Genomic DNA, 18,363 nt, shown 5'->3' with positions numbered 1-18,363 from the left:
CAATGAAGCTTAATAAACAGTATAAACTGAAGGCTGTACAAGCATACATGCCTACATGTGGTCATGATGATCAGGCAGTCGAAAGCTTCCACGAAGATGTAGAATTAGAAATGGGGAAAGTAAAGACGCAGTATATTTTACTAGTGGGTTGCAGTGGTGGCGTAGAGGTAGAACATCCACCTCGCGTGCAGGAGGATAGTGGTTCAAATAGCAGTGCCGTGCAATTCCCCACTGGATAAAAAAGATATCCACGTGGCGATCGAATTGCATAAACAGGCTTGGGGTTCAACCTATCCGGCAAACACTTCCAGAAACGCACTCTCTCACAAGAACAGGATTTAGCCACCCTGGTGAAGTAATCGGCCACAACCTCCTATGAATACTCTAACAAACCCCCGGCCCTCAGTCCCCAGCGGCTGCGAAGCAACTGAACACGGCAGCGGTAAGACCTGCAACGCAGCAAGGGGCACTAAGAATCTCTGCCTATGAACGGGCCGCCATTGGAAACTGGCCCTAGCAATGTTTAATGCTAGAACCCTAGCTAGTAAGGCTAGCTTAGCAGTGCCGTTAGAGGAACTAGAGGGCATGAAATGGGATGTGGTAGGGATAGGGGATGAGATAGGATGTGATAGGAGGCCAAATGAGGCATGTACTAAAGGATGGACATGCATTGTGTTATAAAGGTTTATACCAGAGAGACAAGAACTAGGGGTAGGGCTCCTTGTCAATAAGGGCATAGCTGGTAATATAGAGGAAATCTATAGCATTAATGAGGGTAGGAGGTAATCTAATTAAGCTTAATGAGCAGTACAAACTGAATGTTGCACAGACCGATGCCCCTACATGTAGTCATGATGATCAGGCAGTTGAAAGATGTAGAATTGGCAATGGGAAAAGTAAAAACACATTATACTGCACTGATGGGCGACTTCAATGCCAAGGTAGGTAGAAAGAAAGATAGAGACCACGCAGTGGGCAACTATGGAGTTGGAATAAGAAATAGCAGAGGGGTGTACTAGTTGAGCTTGCTGAGCAAATTAACTTACAAATCATGAATACCTTCTTCAGCAAACGGAAGAACCGAAAGTGGACATGGAAAAGCCCTAATGGGGAGAGTAAAAATGAAATTGCCTTCATACTTTCCCAGACATGCAGGATGTAAAGGTAATTGGGAGGTGCGATGCAGTGACCACAGGAGGTAAGGTTGCAAATTAGTCTAGATCTGAAAAGGGAATAGAACAGACTAGTGAGGAAGAAGTCCATCAACAAATTAGCAGTGAGGGGGTGGACAGAAAAACTTAGGAGCTGGCTGTGGAATGGATATTGAGCTTTAACCGAGGATGACGACCTTAGTCTAGAAGCAATGAACAATAATTTCAGAGATATCACTACCAATAGTGAAACTGGCAACTCGCGTCTTGTAGCAGCTTTTGTAGAAGAAATCGCAGCTTGTAGCAGAAATTTCAAGTTTTGTAGCTAGAAAAATGGCATTTTGTAGCAAATATTTGAGCTTTTGTAGCAGAAAAAAACGTTTTGTAGCAGAATTTCAAATCGTGAGACGCTTAAACAAAGAAGGCTTGTTTTAATTCTGGAACCCAATTGCTCAGATGTTTATAATGACCATAGCCATGCAAAAACAACCTTCAAGCTCGAATGCTGCCTAAAGTGCTCTTCTTTCCTTAAAAAGCCCCAAATTAAGCAAGCAGGAGGTTTTGCTGAAAACAAAGCCGTTTTTATTCAGAGGGATGGCATAACGAGATATGCAGCTACACTACAAAACACTGCAACCTTGGAAAGAAGGTATACCTGGCAGTCTTAACATAAAAACTCTCCGCTGAAATTCAGAACTGCCGCTCCTTAAAACTGCAACTTTAACACACTATTTCTTCTCTTGCCTTGATGACTCCAGCTTAGACAGTGCCGCTGCGAGCCTTTCCTCTCCACTTTCAGAAGAGCTTGTCCACTCTCAACGTCTGCAAAATTTTCAGACTTGGTTGAGAAAAGCTGCGCATATTCCTGACCAGCCTGATCTCTTCCTGTACTTTTTCCTGATTCTGACCTTTTTTTCTGGGTGTCCTTATCCTGTACATCAAGGTAATGTCGAGGCACCTTTTTCCTTCAAGACTCGTGCTGATTGGAGGAAAATGGAGAATATTTTTGCAGATCCTGGGTGGAAATTTTTTTTTTCCCCCTGCTGCTGGCGGTGCTCAGTGAAAAGGCGCGATGCGTGGGGATGTAGAGTGAGTGCCGATTCCATGCGTTATTCTTTGCTTCCATTCTTTTTCTTCTGGTGGATTAATCAAAGCGACTCGAAGTAATGAGTCTGCTTCTTATGCTAGTGAAAACATCCAAGGGTACTTAGTGACCGTATGAAGGGCTGCAAATAGGCACCTGCACATGAGTTAAGCTGTGAAATTATACAAGATGTTCCACATAAGGGGTTGAACTTAAGGTACAAAAGCGGCCAACAGAGTCCAGTGCGCACGAACAGAAGCAGTCGCATCCTTAGCGCTCCAACCGCTGCTACTCAGGCCATCGCAGCCCATACCTCACTGGCACTAAAAAAGAAAAAGAAGGAAGCAAGCGTGCATACTGCTCCAGCTGTGGTTTACCGAGGGCAGTTAAACCGTAAATCGTTTGAAACCGCGCCGTATGCGGTGGCCTGCCTGCTTGCACATCCTTTGCACACACACACGCGCATGCATGCAAGCACGCATGCACACAAATTAAGGACCCAGGGCAGCTTGAAGCCATCACGCGTTTGAACGTGCTTCGACTCTTCTATGGCCAGCCCCTCCTTTCATCCTTCCCGCACATTGGACATGAGAGATATCTTTCAGCCCCCTCTCACTCACTCCCATTAGATCGAAAAAAAAAAAAAAACACCAGCAAGATACACAGAAGTGACGTCGACAAACTTCAATTTTGTGTCACGTGATTGTCCACCCAGAATCTCCAAAGTATACTTCACCTTGCACAGTGCTGCCAGCGAGTGTCAGTTTTGATTTCGCAGCAGTTCGATTTCGCTGTTGGTAGATTTAATCAGCGACTTTTGGCGCAGGTGGGGTGCAGAAGTAGGCAAGAAATCAATTTTGTAGCAGCACACAGCAGGATTTATGATTTGGCGCAGTTTGACGCAATTGGCACAGCAGTTCCGCCATTGCATTACTGAATGTGCGATAGAAGTAGGCAGTGGAATTGTTATAGAGGATACCAGTAAACTGCCCGAGGAGACGAAACGCCAAAGTATGAAAGCCTCCAACTTAACAGACAGAGTAGAACTGGCAGAGATATCAAAGCTAATCAATAAGCGCAAAGTGGCTGACATAAGGAAGTATAGGATGGGGAAAACAGAGCATGCTCTAAGGACCAGTTGCAGCCTGAAAGCAGTAAAGAGAAACTTAAGCATAGGCAGAAATCCGATGTATCCACTGAGAGACAAAGCTGGCAATATCATTACAAAAATGAACCAGATAATCAAAGTAGCCGAGGGGTTCTGTACAGACCTCTACAGTAGTCAAAGTAGTCAGGTTGAAAATGAAATTGGCTTCAGTGAAGAGCAATCAGATGTTCCACCAGTAACGAAGGATGAGGTTAAAAAAGCCTTACACTCCAGAATGCGTGTGGTGCGAAGAGGTAGCCACCCTCCACCACTCCACATGGGGCTGTCGGGCGTGCCCGATAGAGCCCAAAATAACAAACCCGTCAGTCGAGCAGTGGGAGGGGCTTCTGTCCAGCTAGAAGCTATGAAAAAAAGGGAAAGCAGCTGAGGACGATGAGGTAACTACAGATCTGTTGAAGGATGAGGGGATATCGTGCTAAGAAATGGAGGAATGCTGACATTATCTTAATTCATAAGAAAGGGGACGCTAAGGACTTGAAAAATTAGACCAATCAGCTTACTATCCATTATGTACAAGGTATTCGCTAATATGATCAGGACAACCTTAGACTTTATTCAACCAAAGAATCAAGCAGGGTCACATTCACACTATAAACCAGATAATAAAAAAGTGCTCAGAATATAACCAGCCCCTATACATAGCATTCATTCACAACGAAAAAGCATTTGACTCGGTCGAAACCTCGGCAATCATGCAGGCACTGTGAGATCAGGGTGTAGACGAGCCGCATGTGAAAGTACTGAAAGATATCTATAGTGGCTACACAGCAACTATAGTTCAGCATAAAGAAAGTGATGAAAGTGATAAAAATCAAATTAAAAAAGGTGTTAGGCAAGGAGACACAATATCCTCAGTACTATTCACAGCTTGCTTAGAGGAAGTATTCCGAGACTTGGAATGGGAGCAGCTAGGGATAAGGGTAGAGGAGAATACCTCAGTAGTCTGCGATTTGCTGATGACATTGCCTTGCTTAGCAACTCGGGGGATGAACTGCAAATAATGATTGATGACCTAGACAGGAAAAGTAGAAAAGTAGGCTTGAAAGTCAATATTCAGAAGACTAAGGTAATGTTCAACAGCCTCGGGAAGGAACAGCAGTTTACAATAAGTAGCGAAGTACTGGAAGTAGTAGGCGAATATGTCTACTTAGGACAGGTAGTGACCGCAGATCCGAACCACAAAAGGGAAATAGCTAGGAGAATAAGGTTGGGATGGAGCGCATTTGGAAGGTACTCAAACATTATGACGAGCAGCTTACCAGTATCACTCAAGAGGAAAGTGTATAACAGTTGCATTCTGCAGGTACTTGCCTAAGGGGTTGAAGCATGGAGGTTAACAAAATGGGACAACCCAGAGGGCTATGGAATGAAAAATGGTAGCGGTAACTATAAGCGATAGGAAGCGTGCTGAGTGGGTCAGAGAAATAACTCAAGTTACCGACATTCTAGTTGAAACTAAAAAGAAAAAATAAGGCACCGAGTAGCATGCTGATCTTGCTGCTTTCTTCTAGGTCCTGCCTTTGCGCATCGCCTGCTGCCCAAGTTCACCATGCCGCCTACCGGCTACTTGCCGGATGATCACGGAGCGAGCAACGGACAACGCACGGCGCAACAACTAAGCCACGTGTTTGGATGTGTCAGCGATAATATTCGTCGCTTGATGTCCAACGTCAGCGGTCATGTCAGGAGCCTGGAAGGAGCTGAAGCCTACAAAACGAAGATGGATAAATTTTTATTTGATTTGAGGACATGTAGAGCGAAAAGAGGTCTCAAGTAACCAATTAGATTCCAAGGGAAGGAAAGTGCAGCAGGGGTGGCAGAAAATTGAGTGGATGAGGTTAAGAGATTCGCAAGGGTTAAGTGGATGCAGCTAGCACAGGACCGGGTTAATTGGAGGAAAATGGGAGAGGCCTGCGTCCAGCAGTGGCTATAATGTGGCTGATGATGATGATGTCATGAAGTGTGCAATCATTTTTTGTTTTCGCATTCATGAGTGCAGTCTTCACTCAATCATATTTATTATGAACATGGATCCGACACTAGCCTTTGGCAACGGATCCGCTAAGCCATGTATTTCGGCAATTAAGAAGTAGTAGTAGTAGTATAAAACTTTATTCCGCAAAATGGGAAGGGGGTTCAGGGGTCAGGGTCTTGAGCTGGTCTTCCTAGGTACACGATCCCATTGGTGCTTGCTGCCTCTTCGGCCCGCTCGACCAGCGCTAGCTGATCTCTTGACTTAAACCAAAACTTTCAACAGGAGTTGATGAAATTCCCAACTTCATAATCAAAGGATGCACGGGCATCTTTGGTCCTGTTGTGCCACATTTGTTCAACCTATCATTGCGCAGAGGTGTTTTCCTTGTCGTTGGAAGCTGTCAGCAGTAGTTCCTGTTTTCAAGTCTGGCGATGCTTGTGATGTCAGTAATTTTTTACCAGTACCACTGATTTGTTCTTTTAGGAGAGTTTTTGAAATGGACTGTACAAATTCATGAGCTCATACTTCAAGCAAAGATCTCAAATCTGCAGCACGGCTTTTTAAAAGGAATTTATGCAACTTTCTTGAGTATACTGGGCCGCATGTGTTTAATTGTGGTCAGGTAGATAGGAATGGTTTCCCACGAGATACTTCTGATGAAGATGGAAAAATACAAACTTTGCCCAACATACCGCAGACGGCTCAAAAGCTACCTTGGCAACTGCCATAACATGGTCCGATTTTCCGGCTGTGTGTCCAACGAATTTTTATCATCTTCAGGAGAACCTCAAGGCTCCAACTTAGAACCGCTGTTGTTTTTAGTGATTGCATGTCATGAACTCGAGAATTTTGCTTTTTGAAGATGATGTTAAATTATTCTGTAAGATTATAAATATCGAGGACTGCCACCAATTGCAAGCAGACATCAGCAATGTTGAGAAATGGTATTTGAGTAATCACTCAAAACTGAATGTTAAGAAGACTTCCGTCTTGTCTCTAACTAGGAAATGCGACACAATTATGTCAACAATTTTAGCTGGTCAGCTTTCTCGTGTTGCACATGTACGTGGCCTTGGCGTTGTTGATTCAAGGCTGAAAGAAACACATCAGCAAGACTACATTTCGAACGCCTACTCATCCAGATGAACAAGAATCAGGGCACACTTGATATCCACAGAAAACGATTACGGAGCATACTGAGCTTTCCTTTCTTCCGTAACAGTCCTATTGTGAACAAGGGTCACGTATGGGACCCAAAACGTCATTTTCATTTTGACTTGATTGACATCCACCCATGCGCAGTCATACGGCTACAAAGGAAAGCTATACAGCTTTCTCAGAAACTTGGTAGTTAAAGAAAAATTCGTTCTGATCCAGGGATCGAACCCGGAACCACCGCCTTTTTGGGAGTCTACCGACTGACCTAACTAGGACGGTCAGCAGAGCAGATGGTAGGGCGAGATCGAATTGGCCATTGTCCTTGAGGGTTATGCACCATGGTATCTGTGGTTGCGATTTTGTGTCCCCGGTTGCAAGTCTAGTGGTGTGCCTCGATTGGTGTACCATCGCATCTGCTCTACAATGGTCAAAGTAGTCTACTGTGTGGAGGATTTCTGCCCCTAGTAAAACAGGCGACAATGTTGTTCTTCACGGCTTTACATCCGAAGAAACTCAACGAACAGCATAGATCAAATTTGTATGCGCCACTGCACGCACGGACTGAACCCCTAAAAAGAACAGCAAAGTTTGCTCACTACATTTCTTTTCGGGCTGGTAGAACTTGAGCCCAACGCTTATGACGGAGTTTGGTTTGTCAGTGAAGCAGACTTGCCCCTGAAACCTGGTGCGGTGCCGAGCATATACTGTGTGGTGTTGTGAAGGAGACGACGCTCAGGCTAAGCTGGGTTCGTTCTGGTGGTGTGTGCGTCTAACAGTGAACTAGCCTTTACCGCTGTGTACTTTTCCTTAACATTTGGTGGAGGATTGCAGGGAGTGCGTAAGTAGCCAAACATGGATCTCCATAGTGGCCGCCAGATTGGTACTATCACTATGCCATCCGACGCGACACCTTCAGCGGCACCACCAGCTCCCACCGTTGTTATGATGCAGCCTCGTGATCCAGGTACTTTTTGCGGCACCGACCACGTCGATGTAGAAGACTGGCTCACTATGTACAAACGAGTCAGCAAGCACGACCGTTGGGACGCGACCCTCATGCTAGCCAACGTCATCTTCTATGCCGATCGAAGTGTGGCTGCCGTCGTGGGACTGTGCACTGCGCGCCTCTTTCCGGTTGCACTACCGCTATTCTCTTCACTGTCATCGACCACAGCCCTCACGACGTGATCTTTGGCATCGACATTTTAATGGCCCATTCTGCCCTGATTAATTGTTCAACTGGACTTCTTTGCTTAGACCTGCTCTTCTGCTCCGAAAACCCCGATGTCAAGCCCCACCTCTGATCTGTTGAATTTGATCGTCTACTGCCTGAAGCTGCTATTTATATTCCTCTAGCCCTGTTCCTCGCAGTTCCTGACGGCACATACGTCACCTGCCCAATTACCGATGCTGTTCTCCGTCGCAACGTCATACTCCCTCATACCGTAGTGACTGTCACCGCTAACCGCACCTACCTTCCCGCCCTTAACTTCAGCCCCTCGATACAAATTTTACCCCATGGCATAGCACTCGCTGACCTGTTTTCTTTGGCAGACTGCGAAGTTGCTGCTCTAACGCCTCAGCATCTGTTGGAGCAGCATATACCGGCTTCTTCCCATTCGAACCTCTTTTCAGGCATGATATCCGCGGATCTGCCCGATGACTAAGCCAGAGCTATCTCAGACCTTTTGCTGTTGAAAATAGATATTTTTGCCTTCGAGAACCGACAATTGGGCCAAACATCCGTTGTGACCCATCGAATCAATACGGGTGGCGCCGGCCTCATCCACAGACGGCCTTATCGTGTTTCGCTTACTGAACGGCATGTTATACAGAAAGATGTTGACAAGATGCTAGCGCAAAACATTACTGAGACTTCCTGCAGTCCCTGGACATCCAAAGTCAGAGATTGTGTGTCGACTATCGCCACCTTAATCAAATAACAAAGATGTTTATCCTCTTCCACGAATTGACAATGCGCTTGACTGCTTGCATGGTGACACCTATTTTTCTTCCATTGACATGCATTCAGGCTACTGGCAAATTGCTGTCGACGAACAGGAGAAAACCGCATTTGTCACCCTTAGCGGACTCTATCAATTCAAAGTGATGCCATTTGGTCTCTGTAACGCTCCTGCGACATTACAGCACATGACGGACTCGCTCCTCCGTGGCTTCAAACGGACAACATGTTGTGCTACTTAGATGACGTCGTCGTTTTCTCCCCCACGTTCGCAACCCACCTTGATTGACTTTCTACTGTCCTGGCCGTTTAGCCCGTTATACCTAGTGGCACGGGCAGAGGCACATTAATTTATGTTTTTTTTGGTAGCCTCACCTCCTGGCCGCTTATCGCCGTGCCAGTCTTCAATTGAACACCAAAAAATGCAGCTTCGACCGGTGCGAAACCGAAGTCCTGGGTCATTTGGCATAACTAAAGTGACATGGGAAGCTTCCTTGGGCGCCGTCTGCTGCGACCCGGTTGCAGCAGCGAAATGCTTCCAGCAACCGGGTTGCAGGAACAAAATGCTTGCTGCAACCCATGACGTCTTATCCGGTTTAAGAAATAACGTCACGTCCGGCTATTGTTTTGTGGGTAGGTGGTTTGTTTTTAGTAGCAGAATGGCTGGTCGTCGGAGCCGTGGGCGCTGCGTTGCCGTGCCAGCCGTGCGCTCTCGTGTTGTACGGTACGTAAGCAATTTTTTCTATTTTTTAGATATTTCAGTATGCATGTATTGAGTCATTGCCCGTTGTCTGGAACTCTACATTTAGTTTTCAACTTCCCTGCGCTCGAATGTTCTGTTGACGACCATTGAGCCTGCTTGGCCGGCAGTGGGCCCGAACGGCCCAAAGGTTTATTGTAGAAAGTTTCAATCGAAAGCTCAACGTAGTTCGACACCAAGGAACATACGGTTAAATACCGTTTATTAGGCCAACCTCACGAAAGTCTCAGTCATATAAAACACGCCTGACTGCCAGTCTTGTGTGCGCCTGAAAACGGCGGGAAACTTGGGTAAGCTTTCCTCAGCGGTCTGGATGAATAGTTAATGATTGTAACGTCTTTGAGCTGATGGAGGGACTTAAGGAGATACTAGGACATGACAAAACAACGCGTATAAGCAGGAAAGGCGAGGATCACACAGGCCTGTGTGGGAAGCTTTTGTTTCGGTGCACCACGACGTACTAACCATTTGTGCGACGTGACCCTTTGTGTGACCCTCATTGCTATGACGCGGTGTAGAATAATGATTTCATACCTCATTTTATGACTGCGCACTGTCAAGTGTATGCAGGGCCCCTTTATAATTACGGTGAGGTAAGCGATTTCGCCTTGTGTTTAAAGTGCATCAACATGTACTTGTCTTAATTTCTTTTGTGTGTGTAAACATCGCTTATAAGCTGACGTCTAATATTTGGTACGCAGGGACCTTCCTGATATGTGTTTTGGAGTCTATCATGGGCTTGCTGGTTGCTGAGGCTGAACAAATGGGACTATGAAAGGCGGAGGCAGCCTATGCTCCAACGCCACAAGGTGAGCCCTGTACTTAATTTCAAAACAATTGCTGTGCCACCGGGACTGGTCATTTGTTTTAACTTTTACATGGGGAACATGGCGCAGGTCACCAGTTTGCATAGAGTGCATGAATGAATCGAACAAGCAAGCATCCCTGCAGCTTCCTGCAGCTGTGGTGTCCAGCTTGTAGTTTGCAGCCTTTCTTTCTCAGCTGCAATTAATGCATCGCAAACAGTGTGCAATGTAATAGTTGATTCAGACTAAGAAAACCAGACTAGCTCCAAAAGCAAACAAATGTTTGCACGAGATGGAAAATCAAACCACGCTATATTGTCTTCTCAATTCGCTGTGAGAAACTAGCAAAGCTGCCTTCTTTAACGAATAGTATTCCTGCACAGATTGGTTGTGTCGCTTTTTTGTGCGTGTGACAAAGTTGCTGCAAGAACTTTATTTATTTGGTAACTATCAGGGCCGTTGAGCAGCTAAAAACAGTGACAGCTTCTCCGGGCACCGATATGCCTACTAGCCGATTGTGGCAGGGTTGCTTCACATTAATCAAAGCAACCTAGCAAATGAGGCTCACTGTAGCAGCAAGAATTGTGAGCACGCCCTCGCACTCACTTGCTTTGTCATCTCCTGCATCTTCTGGCGCAGCAGCGCCGGGCAGTCTCTTTCCGCTCATCAGAGATTATCCTTTTATGCCAGGGGTCTTGGAGCACGGCCAGCGAAGCTGCATGATGCAGTCTGCCCAGCTCAATTTTCAGCCGACGTTTTGGAAGCATTACCACCAGCCCTAATTTCGAACTAAAATAAGCTCAGACTTAGTACCCAGTTAGTACGCATTCATTTTTGATAAGGCGTTGACCACTTAATCTGCATGAACTTTCATTTGACATCACTATGCCTTCAAAAGCAAGAAGCCAGACATCCTGCCTTTTCTTTTATTTCCAAGTGTGCTTTTTTTTTTCTTGCTGAGGATTATAAGTGTGGTATTTATTAACAGGTATGTCCTTTCAGTACCTCTCTCCGAGCGATCCTGAAGCTGCTTTTGTCCGGCATTCAAGCGAAAAGGAGCGCACGTTGCTTTTCTTTTGCAATAATGGAAGGGCTTGGTCTGGAAAAAAGAAGTTTTGCTTATTTTTGTTCATTTTATCGTTATTTATTGTACTTTGTTTCCTGTTGTTTTGTTATTTTCTGGCTCCTGGGTCATGAGAGAAAAGGCTTTGTCAATGCGGCCCACGTAGCAATATGAGTTTGAGACCGCTGCTCTATGCCAAATAATGGCGTGGCTATCAATGGATATTTCATAATGAGTTTGTCTGAGGTAATTGTCAAGCAAAAAACTGCCATATGCCACTGGTTGGCCCGGACCTACAACCTCCGCATCATGGTGTTAGTATAGAAGTGCGTGAGCGGGCTGCTCCGCACCGAACAGTAAATGGCGATACCGATGCGCTGACTTCTGTAGGCTGCAGAGAGACTGCATTGACTGTTGGTGGCCGCGGGTTCACTGGTTGCCGCAAGGAATGACAGTCAGTTCTCAATTTTCGCTGACGCCCCCGCTCCACGCCTTTCTTCGATCATGGTATATTCTAAGTTGTAATGTAATGTGGAAAAAAGTGCATTGTTCTCCACTGCGATACAGGCTACGTATTCTGAAATGAAAAATGTCAGCTTTTATTCGGTGCGAAAAGATGTCGAACAGCTTCAGCTATGGCGGCCGGCATACCAAGATAGGACTGAGCTATACAGTCACTGTTTGTGAGGGGAATTTGGAGCCCAGGTTTGTGTCCAAAACATGAATGACAGAGTTAAATGGGCATGTGCTGCAAAGCGTTGCGCGTTGCTAGCAAAGGAAGCGGTCCCCACGATATTCTCTGCCGGCCTTGCCTACCTTTCAGACTTCGAAAAGTAGAAAGCAACCCACTGAAAGGCAGCCCCAGGAACCGAAAAAATAGAAGATCGTCAAACCTTCTGTAGAAGTGTCAGGTGAAGGTAGCACGTGCTTCACACGACACTGCGTGGGCATGGGCCGGCCCAAAAGCCAGGTGCGGCTCAGCCCACGGGCCGTCTGGGCCGACTCATGAACATTTTTGCTGGACCCGGGGTGGGCTTAAGCGTGCGGGCCCAATCCGGATTCGGGCTTGTACACAGAGAGCCGATGTCCGATTTATAGTCACTTTGTCAGAGTAAAATACACATCCGTGGCGTCGCAGCAACGAAACGGATGAAATAACCATGGTACGCTCCGAGAAAAAGGTTTAGTCTTCATAGCTTATTTATTTACTTATTACGACACCGCGGTGGCTTAGTCATTCAAGCTCTCGAGTACTGAGCTGGGATACCCTAGTCTGATCCTAATTGGGAGACAGCATTTCGGTCGGAGCTGAAAGCATGGCAGGCATATGCTTATAGATGACAGTTTCATTGAAGAACCCCATGTGGCCGAAGTGATCCGCACGCCTGTGCTACGGCGTCCTCATACCTTGAGCCGGTTTGGGACCATTACTCCAGACATAGCTCTCTCTTTTTTTTTCTCTCTCTCTCTTCTTTTTCTTTTTTTTTTTTTTTTTTCCGTTGTGAGAAAATTCAAAACCAAACGTAGGTATGGTTTTCATTTTGAGCTGTTGATTGGAACGTCTCAACAGAAATAGCCGCAAAGGCTTGATAGAGTTTAGAAATCTCCTTGACGTTGAAATAAGATAAATCTTGAATGAGCAATGTTTAAATTAGTCAATTAATGTCGTAAACAATTAGACATGTGCCGGCCACATTAAACGATTCAAACGAATATATGAAATTACTCCCCTCTGTGACTGAAGAGCAGCAGTCAGACACCGCTCTTGCATGTTTTAAAGCGTAACATGCCATGTGCGGGTTACTCTAGTGTGGTGCAGCGTGGCGTTCGCCTAATAAATTAGAGTAGCGCTGGATGAGGCTGTTTCAGCTATCAGCGAGCACAGACAGTCTGGTCTGCGATAAGGTGCTTCCGCATATGATCAGTTTTGTATACCACTGGCGACTAGGAACTGGAAACCTCATACAAACCACTGGGAAGGGCCAACGTCTGAACGCTTTATGAGGTGTGGCCTTTTCCAAGGTTGCTGTTCAACACTCGGGACGCCTCAGCCACAGATACAGTCTTGCTGCCGCAATGGCGCCATCTTTCTCGAAAGGGGAAATTGGAGGCGGGGGGGACCTTCTACATGCAGAATCAGCGAAGAGCATTGCAGCCAGAACACATGCCGACCCTGGCGGCGGTGCGATAAATATAGCTATGATATAACAGCACCTCTCGCACACCACAGGTCGGGCACGCCGCCTGAGCTTCTTGTCTTTCTTCTACCACCGTCGCCTCCAGTTCACAGATACATTAATTCGAGAAGAATATTGGCTTTCTCTTTCTTTGACGGAGGTGATACCTACGCTTGACGAACGGCCATTTTGGCATGACGTGAAGACTACATACGCATGCAATTGGCTACTTCGCGTTTCCTAAAGATTTTAATCAGTTATATTTTGCTGCACGCGGTGTCTAAATATTAAAGCCTCCTCACAAGAAGTCCGATTACTTTTTTTTTTTTCGAGGCCCCCTCGAAAGTTTAGACTTGGTGTGGAAGGAAGAAGCCGCTGTGGCAGTGTAAAGGGCAGCACACGAGGAGCTCACTGACTGCCGGCGTCTCACAGTCTGGCACACACCTGCGTCGATCGGCTTCTGTCTGCGTCGAACCATGTCGAACGCGCCAGTGCGCGCCATCAGCAAGACGAATTGGAAAAGCGTAGTGTAGATGGCTAGCGAGGAGCTCTGCGCCTTTTGGTCTGGGCCACACCGTCTGCGTCGCAAGGGCCGTTGCGCGCTGTCGGCCAGACGAAGGGGATGACCGCGTAGCCGGCTTGAGGGTACTGACCCAGGCGGGAAGACGCCGGGATTCGCTTGAACCTTTTTGTTTCCCGATGGCCTGACTTGGGCTGCTGTCGCCGTCTGGCCAAACACCCCGCGTTCCTTTCTGGTGGGGAATTCTTGTCACAATAGTTGAAAGCGGCAACTCTCGCGCTCGTCTCGTCGCCATCCTTAACAGGGGACATGGCTCTTAAAGCTATTTTTCCTGCGTTTTTCAACAAATTTGATGAAGCCTGGTATTCTGATTTAGTTTCTTGCACTGATTTCAAATATATAATTATGTTTCCAATTGGCCAATTAGTTCAAAAGATAAAATGAAATTGTTCATAATTTGCGGGAACAATGAAAAAATAACCGCACCACAAAAAATTCACATGAACACTTTGCTAGGTACTAGAAAGCAGAACGAATACAATGTTACGCGCACTTTTGTATAACAAATATTAGCGATGTTATAGCAGTTCAAAATTGACTGCTCCAAATGTGAGTGCCTTCCTGTCTGATTTAGAGCAAAATTGAAAACTTTGAACTGCTATAACATCATATTTGTTAAAAAAACAAATGCTCCTAACATTGTATTCATTACGCTTTCTAGTACCTAGCAAAGTGTCCATGTGAATTTTTTTGTAGTGCTGTTATTTTTCATTGTTTCTGCAAATTATGAACAATTAATTTCATTATTTCTTGAACTAATTGGCCAGTTGGAAAAATGGTTGCATGTTTGAAATCAGTGCAAGAAACTGAATCAGAATGCCAGGTTTTATCAAATTTGGTCAAAAATTGAAAAATAACTTTAAGAGCCATGTCCCCCCCTTAAGCAGAAGCGAAATGCAATACAGCTGACATATTTCGTGGTGTGTTTAGAGACTGTAAACAGCCTAAACTAATACATTCTTTTTCAGCGAATTTCTAACAGTCTAGAGTTATAATGGGGAGACGAAAGAGTCACACTGGCCGTACTGCCCGAATCTGTGAGTCTCGCTGCCTGTCGGAGGTTGGGCACACTACGAGCAGTGGCATGCCGCACCGGCGCGGCTCATTCATACACAACCCTTCAGACACCACGCGCCACATCATGTTCTACTTCGCACTTGCTGAATTTCATTTTAAACCAGCCAAAAGACGAGACAGAGAACAGAAGCGAACAAGATGAGGCTGGCTTCTGTGTCTCGTCTTTTGGCTGGTTTAAAATGAATGATTACCAACTCGCCCAGTCGTTAACCTTGTTGCTGTATTTACAGGGCATTCCCACGTCTGCTGCTGTGGTTTAGTTTAGCACTGGTGAACGCTGTCTATGTTGGGATACATGCAACATAAATAGCTTGAAAGTAAAAGATTGCACAGCCATTATTGTAGCTAGTTTGTAAAGCATGGGATGCATAATGTGGAGGTCTCTGACCTCGATGGTGGCATGTTTCTTGTTTTTGTTTTGTTTTCCTAGTTTGCAATGAGTTATTTCTCATTTGAGTGTAGATACACTGCTAATTGCCATTCATCACCAATGCAGGTTTTGTTTTTATTAGTTAATCACCACAATTTCATTCTGTTGATTTGCATACCTGTGTCGTAACAAGGCCTTTATATATTTTTCCTTTTCTGCTAAATAGAAGAGCATGAGCCTCTCACAGCCTGTGTTGCTTTGGGACATTAAATCCCTTAAGCCAGACCAGCATGAGCCTCGTTTCTGGCAGTCATAGATCTATTTCATTGAACCTCTTTGTTAATAATAAGCTTGTCAAACATAGGTACGTCAGACAAAAACATACAGTATTATGGGTGTGACACCATGAAGGTGTCAATCATTAGAAATGTCACAAGTGTTGGGCAGGCATGGAGGGCCTATCATTAACATGTTAAAATTAAGGAAGCTCCGGTGCCACTCAAGCGAAAACATGAGAAGCCACTGACAGAAAGCCATGGAGTAGGGCATCTGAAGGAGGAAAGGGCCATCCTTGAGTGCAGTCTATCCTCACTGAAGTTATTACTGACCAGTGCCTTGGAAATTTTATCAGAACAGGCATGGATAAAAAAAAAATTATATGCACAAGATAGAGAGTGGAAATGTGCTGCTTATTGATGTGAACTCCGAACTAGTCTAGTGGTGCTTGAGCACATCATAGTGGTATAGTCCACATTTCTCAAGCTAAAAGAGTCATGTTTTTAGTCAAACTTATCGTTCGGGCATCAAGTATAGAAACAAGCATTGCATTTTCTGCTAGTTTGTTCCAAATTGTTGCTAAGGTCATTTGTGTTATTTTAAACATCTGTACATGTTTTGGCTGTTAGTCTTGTATTTTCAGCAATGCATTGATCTTTGAATAAAAAGTAATGAAATAGGTTATTTTGGTATGTCAGGTATAAAAAATTCAGCTAATAAAATCTTTTGACTTTAGAAACGTGCTCCAAAACAATTTGAATGCTTCAAAACTCCCGTTTTATAGCTTCAAAGTGCTCGAGCCTGCTTCCACCTCTCCAAGTTGGTTTGTGGTTCAGGTCATTATTGACAATTCTACATGACTGAATTGATGTCTTCAATTTGGAGTTTTGGGGAATGTTGCATCCATTGGGAAGAGCGAAAAATGCTGGCCGAAGATAAAGAACGCTGCATTATGAAAATTCCGATTGCTATTGGGCAACCATCTCGTGGATGATGGCACTTGAAAGCGTTTTGACTGGAGGTACTCGCACTGCTTGGGCTAGGCCAGTGCAGCACTTCATCTTACAGGAGCATATGCACCTAATTTTGGTCACATTTTGCTTGTCAACGACATGCAAAACATTACTCTGTACAGATCATCACCTGGTTTTTATCTTCAACCGCTAAATAATTTATAATTAATTTTTTGTCTTATCTGTTTCAGGGTGTTTATACTCCATTAGCATATTGAATGTTAGCAGTGCTGCTACTGCACTTAAAATCAAGTGTTGGTCTCTGTTTGCAATATTTTTTAGCTGCTTTAAGAAGTATGATGCTCATGGACAGCCTCCTAAACAACATGAACTGGTGTATTTGTGATGAGGACCATATATCAAAGACAGCCAGAGGTTTTATGATGCTAGCATTGTAGCAACTGTTGTGGTGCTGTAGTTCGGTGAGGGATTTGGCCATCTTGTGGTTGTTGCCTGTTTGCTGTGGCCACCCTCAAAGTAAATAGCTATGGTCCTGTCACATAGTTTGAGAACTTCTTGTTACTTGTATGGAAATTACTGTTTGGCACAAAATGACTTATGGCTGCCATCATGTGCATTAGAGGGCGAGCGACTACATTTCGGTGGAACAGTTCCTCATTCTTTTTCACAGCCCATAGGAAGGATTTCGCAAGTTTAGAAAAATGAAATGTTCACAGCTGTGTCAGTCGCAATTCTGGAATCATGCTGTGTAGTCGACAAACGCTACAATTCGAGAAGAACACATGTCGTCTAATGAACAGTGCAAGCGAAACTTCTTGGATACAGCAGCAAATGAAAATGTGCACACGTGGTTTTCAAGATGTCTCAACGTTTATTTATATGCTTCACAACCTACCAAAGCCCGCACGCTTGCGTTATACCAAAGCACAATCAGCTGTCTGTTCTGATGTCTGCGGCCAGTGTTGATAACTTCATATCAGTTCTTTACCACCCATGGTGTCCATTTCTGCTGTGCATGTGCACTGCAGTGATACATTGTCACATGCATGCAGAGAGCACTAGTACTGGCCTTACTTAGGGTAACCTTTTCGCTGTTTCGGCTTTTCTCATTCTTGAGCTATGCTACAGGGTGCACACTTTTCTATTTGTCTGGTTCCTTTGACGAGTCATGAATTCGGCATTTGTGCTTCTTTCCTTTTTGAGGGTGTAGTGAACATATGCAAATCCACTATTAGAATATATGAGCTGCTGCATAGTCTGCAGTCCTGTTATCTTTTTATTTAAATTTGGTACGTCTCTGAGTTTCTCTGGGTGTTTTGTTATTGTTCTGAGCTTGCATTCTTTTGTTTTTTCTCCCCATGACAGCCGATCCTGCACGTGACTGATACTAGTCGAGAGATCACAACAGCTGCCCACCTTTCAAAGCATGGCATTCCCTGGCCCAAGTTGACTGCTCCCTGTGCTACTGGCTCAACAGTGTACTCACAAGTCTACACTTCACTTACGAGCGTAATGGCAACACACACACGTTGGCCATAGCTTCCCATAGCTTCTGTGTCAAAATAAAGTATTCCTACTTATGTGCCTTTTCATTCATTATTAACGCACATGATTGGAGTAATAAACACTCCGGTGCCAAAACACCATGTTGGCACACTCATTTATGTTTAGACTGCCTACCTTCTGCATTACTTCCCTTTTGTAACCTACCTAGAAAGGCAAGTATTTACTGTATGTGTCATAGAACCACATGTATTTGTTATTCCTTTTGAGACTGGAAA

At 44.9% G+C, this 18,363-nt stretch overlaps 1 long non-coding RNA gene across 1 annotated transcript; it reads left to right on the top strand.

Annotated features, from left to right (window-relative positions):
• Positions 1 to 9,187: 9,187 nt before the first annotated feature.
• LOC146171937 (uncharacterized) lies at positions 9,188 to 18,157 on the top strand. The gene is made up of 3 exons (XR_014702710.1): positions 9,188 to 9,223; positions 9,961 to 10,068; positions 17,948 to 18,157. It is a non-coding gene; the product is annotated as an uncharacterized LOC146171937 (long non-coding RNA).
• Positions 18,158 to 18,363: the final 206 nt, after the last annotated feature.

Source organism: Amblyomma maculatum, unplaced genomic scaffold (assembly GCF_055883805.1).
Source record: "Amblyomma maculatum isolate TAMU_Amacu unplaced genomic scaffold, ASM5588380v1 scaffold_15, whole genome shotgun sequence".
Lineage (NCBI taxonomy): Eukaryota > Metazoa > Arthropoda > Arachnida > Ixodida > Ixodidae > Amblyomma > Amblyomma maculatum.
Note: the sequence above shows the minus strand (reverse complement) of the source record. Positions and strands in the feature narration are given on the sequence as shown.